The sequence below is a fragment of the Pygoscelis adeliae genome, unplaced genomic scaffold (assembly GCF_000699105.1).
Source record: "Pygoscelis adeliae isolate BGI_AS28 unplaced genomic scaffold, ASM69910v1 Scaffold99, whole genome shotgun sequence".
Lineage (NCBI taxonomy): Eukaryota > Metazoa > Chordata > Aves > Sphenisciformes > Spheniscidae > Pygoscelis > Pygoscelis adeliae.
The window spans coordinates 63,271-69,270 of NW_008825493.1; the positions used below are offsets into that span (position 1 = coordinate 63,271).

General features: G+C 42.2%; 1 protein-coding gene across 2 annotated transcripts in view; it reads right to left on the reverse strand.

The window, feature by feature from the left end:
• The window catches only part of FYCO1 (FYVE and coiled-coil domain containing 1), a 53,253-nt gene extending 47,253 nt beyond the window's left edge, over positions 1 to 6,000 (reverse strand). For both annotated transcript variants that reach the window (XM_009331232.1, XM_009331229.1), the window contains exon 1: positions 5,789 to 6,000. The gene's annotated coding sequence lies outside the window, so the exon portion shown is untranslated. The remainder of the gene's footprint in view (positions 1 to 5,788) is intronic.

Genomic DNA, 6,000 nt, shown 5'->3' on the forward strand with positions numbered 1-6,000 from the left:
GATGCATCGTTACCTCTTATATAATAGCATTTGGCTAAGGCCGACGGCATTAACTTGCACAAAACCGCAGAGCTGCAATGACATCAGTGCAGTTACACTAAGGACCTGGCACAGAGTACAGCAGAGGAGGCAAGACAGGGCATGCCATCAGTCCCTCCTCGCACTCTCGGGCCGTGCCTGCTGATGTCTGTCTGAAGGTGGCTGCTCCCTTTCCTGCTGGCATAAGTACTAGTGTGGGGGTGACAATCTTCTTTACAGAGAAGGATATCCTGGAGATTAAAGAAAGAAGCAGAAAGGAAACAGCTCACTTACAGAAAAAGAAAAGATTTACCCGAAGGGGAGTGAGATACATACAAAACAGTAAACGAAATTTAATGGCTGTAATTAAATTGGTTAGTGGGGTAGCTACAATGACCTACTTTTAATCTGATTTCATGAAATTTCTCTTTGTGTTACTGTAGGTATGTCTGCATCTCCAGCAGCTACATTTTTTTTAATTCATTGGTCAATTTAGGCCAACCTTGACAGAAGGTAGAGGTCTTCAAAATATTACACTCCTCCATGTGCAATCAGAACAGGAAGCTGGGATGAAGTCCATGAGCAGAGTTTCTCTTCATTGATAAAAAGGCTGCAGTGAGACCTCCGTTATAGCCTGATATCAGAGAATCCACTCCCCACCCAAGTACATTTTCAGCGTACACTAAGAGCAGAGCTCACACTGCAGACTTGGTGTAATTCAGTTAAAAAGTAAATCATAGCTGCAAGACAAATTCATTGGAAGCCAAGGTCCACTACTTTCTACTGCTTACGGAAATATTTCACGTTAACATAAGTGCTCTGGTCTAGCCATTCCAAACAAGGGCACTTTATCACATGGCCCCCACTGGTATCACAAGACCTTTAATTATTTGGTGCCCACAAGTCTATACCTGTTCTAACACTCTATATGAAACAAAACAGTCAAGTGAGGATACTGAGCCAAATCCTACGTTCATCAGTCACAACAATTTTAATTGTGTTATTCCCTTGTGTAACGTGAATATACTTTGTCCCATAAAAGCAGATACTGACCGATAACTGCAAGGCACACTTTTGGAAAGTGTGTGGAAAAAACAACCTACCTGGTCATACAGTTGGCTACAAGACACACTGACAAAAGAACACTGAACGCAAACCTCATGGCAAAGATGAAGGAAGTACTGGGAAAAGGAAGTCTCTATCTCTCAGGACCATACCACCACTGATTTAGTTAAATAATTTCATTCCAGTAATTGTCTGGAAAAAGTACTTCATACTTTGTTGTTGCAGGAAATGTACAGTCCCAGTGGAATTTACTACAGCTATGCTGCCAGCTTTTCTCATTTTGTACCATGCAGGTACATAAAGCTGCACATCCATAAAGTTAAAGAACTGTTTGCTGGAAATAAGGGTCTGAGGTGAACTGCAAAAAAGACAGTGCGACTCTTCTGTCATGCACACACACATGCTTTTACTGGGAAACTCAACCTTTTGTGCTTTAACACTGCATATAAAGATATGTGACTGATAAAAACACATACTGGACTACATTAAATAGGATGATTAAGAACAAAAGGCAGGCACAGCCTGAATGTCAGCTAAGGTTTCCATTTGGAGTTTTGAAGCTTGGTTCCATTCCGAGAAGTGAAATTTCCTTGCTAAATTAATCTTCCCCCTTTGTTTTCTACACCAACAAACCTTCACATTTCAATTACAAAAATACATTTTTGGAGGAATATTTTTTATTTTTTTTAGTACTTCAAATAGGAGACCACGCTGTAAACTTATGCTGGATTTCCCACACGATCATACACACAAACCTTGTTTTGAAGTGTTCAGGTGTATAAACATTTAGTAATAAAACACATCTTGCAGAAAATATGTGTCCAGAAAAACAAATTTACAGAGTATCATAGCATAGCAGAAGAGAGTAACTAGATGAAGTGCATAAAAACATTCTCATATTTTGCAAATGCTTGGCAGAAAAGTAGTATATTTATAGTTAGGGACTCCTTACAGTAAAGCCCTTTTGTGGGGAGGCCCTTGCGCTCTAAGGATATTTGCATTTTACAGCAAAAGAACACAAACTAATGACATTCACAAAATACTGCTTGCACCCCTAACCTGGCAGGAGAGACTGACACAAAAGAATCAGTAATGTTTTGTATAATCTTTGTGCAAACTTCCCTATTCTATGGACAACTGGCCTGCATTCCCCCCCTATTCCTTGTATTTGCAAACTGTTCTTGGAAAAAGATCAAAACTAAGCAACAAATACAAGTATACAAGTGGCACAATAAGAACTCCATGAGATAGAGTTAATTTTTAACCCTGAGTGGGGAAAGCTGGCAACCCTAACAACTTTTTTTATTGCCGCACCTACCAAATTGGAGCTCCACTCTAAGACCTGACTTAAACCCCTTTGAAACATTACACTGAACTTTGCCGAACAGGACAGATGCGTTAGACCAGGGACACAGTTTCCTGATTTGGAGAATACAGTGCTTTGTCTCTGATATTCCTCACATCAATAACTGTTGAACAACATGAACTTAAATGACCACTTTCCGCAAACAACAACACAGGGATCAGCTTGTGCATATCTCACAAAGACAACCCTGTCTCAGCCCTGTCTCATGACGAGAGAAGTTGCCTGTTTGAGGAAGCAGTCAGTTCACAAGGAGAAGAGTGCTCTTCAGATAACAGGAATTGCACTAGTATCACTTTTAACAAACTCATCTGCCCTTTTTCCTTAGGACACGCCAGACATCACCCCATGTCAGGAATGCTACACTGTGTTTACTAACATCTACAAATTAACCTAACCATAAGTCTCCCGAAGACTTGCTTCTCCTCAGCTGCTCCCACCCTATTTCACTCGCCCTGGGGAAAGGTACCCCTGCTGCCTCAAGCCTGTATGGTGAGTTGAAAACACAGGTTTCATTCAAAAGTGAAAAGGTTTTTTCCCCCTTCGCACTCTGATTCTTCCAAGTCATTCTCCCCATGTCCCTATGTACCCTCCCTGACACAAAACCTGCTCTTCCTCTCCGTAACTCACCCAACTATTTAAACCTCTTACACGTTCTTCAAGCCAGGCACCTGACGCTCAGATGCTACTCTGAGGAGCACCATATAAATACCTACAGAAATAGAAACACTAGAGGACTTCCAGCTGCAAAGGAGCATTGGTGATTCATGACACTCAGCTCACTCATTGTACAAGCTTGGAGTCTTCAAAAAATCTCATGTTTTTCAGGTCTCCAAAGTTGGTCTCTGAGCCTCGTTAACTTCCTCAGTAAGCTTGGCCTGACTAAAGCATCTCATCCACCTCTGAGACTCTGGGATAGTTAAAAGCAACAACCATTACATCCTAACTCTGAATGGGGGCTTTCCTTAGCAGGACTTTTTACCTCTATATCTACCGTTCCACACTGTCCCTCCAAGCCGAGGTTTCAGAAGTACTTGAAAAGGCTGCCTCCAACTAATGGTTTTGGGAAGTTTGGCAGGTGGGTGTTGAGACTTGCCCATCTGTAGCACTCCATCTGTCCTCCATCCAGCCAACAGCAGCGGTAGCTCCCTAGGGCAACTCCTGGCCTATATGTAGTTCCCAGTGAACTAGCCACAAGCAACACTGAAAATTACAGGTTTTGGCCACGCATATGTAGATCAAATAGGAGGTGAGGCAAGCACATTAAGCAAAAACCATGCTGAGATAACCCAAACTGACAGGCCACTGAGTGAATCATGCTACCCCAGAACCAACAGCAAAAATTCTTGTCTTCTTTCCTCTGTAGCAGGAAATACGGAGTATTTCCTCTCTCTCTCTTTTCTCATGGGTTTTCCAGTGAAGGTCACCATTTGGGGGGTAAGGGGAAATTTCAGAGTTACAAACCCCGAAGATTTAAAAGCCTTTGGAAGAGAAGCCTGTATGAGACTGCCACCGCTGAGCCAGTTGGGAACAGACAGGCTTACAGACGATGCAGGCTTGGCGTGAGCCCAGTTATTCAGGGACACTCTGATCCAACCTGTTCACTTTCAAAACCTAAGTTGGCTTGCAGCAGTAGCAAGACCTTTCCTGTGCTCATCCTCCTCCCCAGCAGTAAATTAAATGTCATGGTGGACACACTCAGGGGTTAACTGTTTACAAATATCTTTGCTGAGATCATTATACCATCACCACCCACAGCATACTGTGATGGACAAAAATATTAAATCAAAGGGAAGGGTGTACGACTCAAGGCCCTGTGCAGCAACAGCTTCCCAGTGCTATTCCAAGCACTGAGATTGAGATGCTCTACATAAAAGGTTCTGCTCCTTCTACCAGCGTTACAAACTGTAAAGCCTTCTTCTGAATACATTTGGGCAAAGTATTTAAAATTACTACTATTATAGAAATTTTGGACACAAACAGCCACCACTCCCTGGACAAACTGGAATTACTACATGAAAATATGAACTAGATTAGATACAAGCTGCTAAAAAGTTTCCTTGCATTGGCAAAACTAAACAGAAATAAAAACATAGTAATATAAATAAATAAAAATAATAATGGGTAACAATAAAAACACTTAGGACTTTTACAGTTCCCTTCAGTTTAATAACCTCAACATCTAAAGAATACCAGAAGGGTTCAGTGTTTATTTGACAAATAGGCAATTTTTAATTTTTAAATGTGATCAACTAAGAAAAATAATAACAATCTGAGTTAAAAACAATTTTCAGCACTACTTTTCCTTGAGTCCACTGGATAATTTCTGCAACTTTACACATACTTTTCTTTACATTTTGAATAGTTTTCTCTCCCTAGTGTTCCTTTAGGTCTTGATCCCCCACCAACCAAGTCTTAGAGGACGCTGGCCTCCAGGATGTTAGTACGAATTCCTATTCCTTTTATGTAACCCTCTAGCAGCGGACAGAGGGACTGCAAATATAATACACCCTTTCACTGTTATCAGATGGTGTACATAAGAGGCTCCTTTATACATGAAAATCAGGCTCCATAACTAACTAGCTAACTGGCTCTTCAGAAGTAGTGAAACCATGTTCACAACAAATGCTGTCAAATATATATATTACAACAAGAAGAGCAAAATTGGCTGTCACTTGTTTTCCACCATAGTATCTTAGATACAACTTTTTAACTGCAGTGCAGTCTTCTAAATGTGAGTGTTTGGAAACACTGTTTGGAACATCTGGAACATTTTTAAAATTCAAGCACTCTCATGAGGATCATTAGAAGACTTCAGGAAATTGCCTTGTACACAATAATATCTGGAAAACATAAAACGCACTACTGCAAGGCAGTTTATCTCCTCTGCTGCATGTCCTGCAACATCATCTCAGAACCAAAAATAAGAAAAACACCAACAGAGAACATGTCGACATGTTGCTGACAAGACAGTGTCCATGTTGTACCCTGAAAGTTTAATCCCAGCCTGCCTCCATGGGTGCATGAAGTCAGAGCTGGAGAAAATCAAACACTCACTTTCACTCTTCAGCATAAAGAGGCAAAGGCCTGGTACTCCTCCCTCTTTGTTTACACTTGAAAAGTAACTCAGTTTCAAGTGAGAGGCTGAACCCAGAACATGACACCTACAGCTGACCAACTCCACACGCCAAGTAAACCCTTGCACAGGCAAAAATCAGGAGACTGGGTGCAATGACCCAGGCAGAAAACACCAGGGCCCTGAGCTCCTAAACAGGCAGCTGCAGCAGCAACGAATTCACCAGCCTCCAAAACACAGCACAGCCCCTCCGCAGCCCAACTCACCACCGCAGGACCTCTGCCCGAGGAGAATCCAGAGCCCAAAGGCGTCGGACGACCATTTCATTAAAGCCTCACTTTTTTTTTTCCCCTTGCTCCCTCTGGATTACCGGGATCAACATAAGCTGGAGGAGGGCCGGCTGCAAACCCAGCATCTGCTCTGGAGACAGACCCAGCCGCCCCGCGTGCCAGCAAAACTCTCCCTGTCCGTCTGCCGG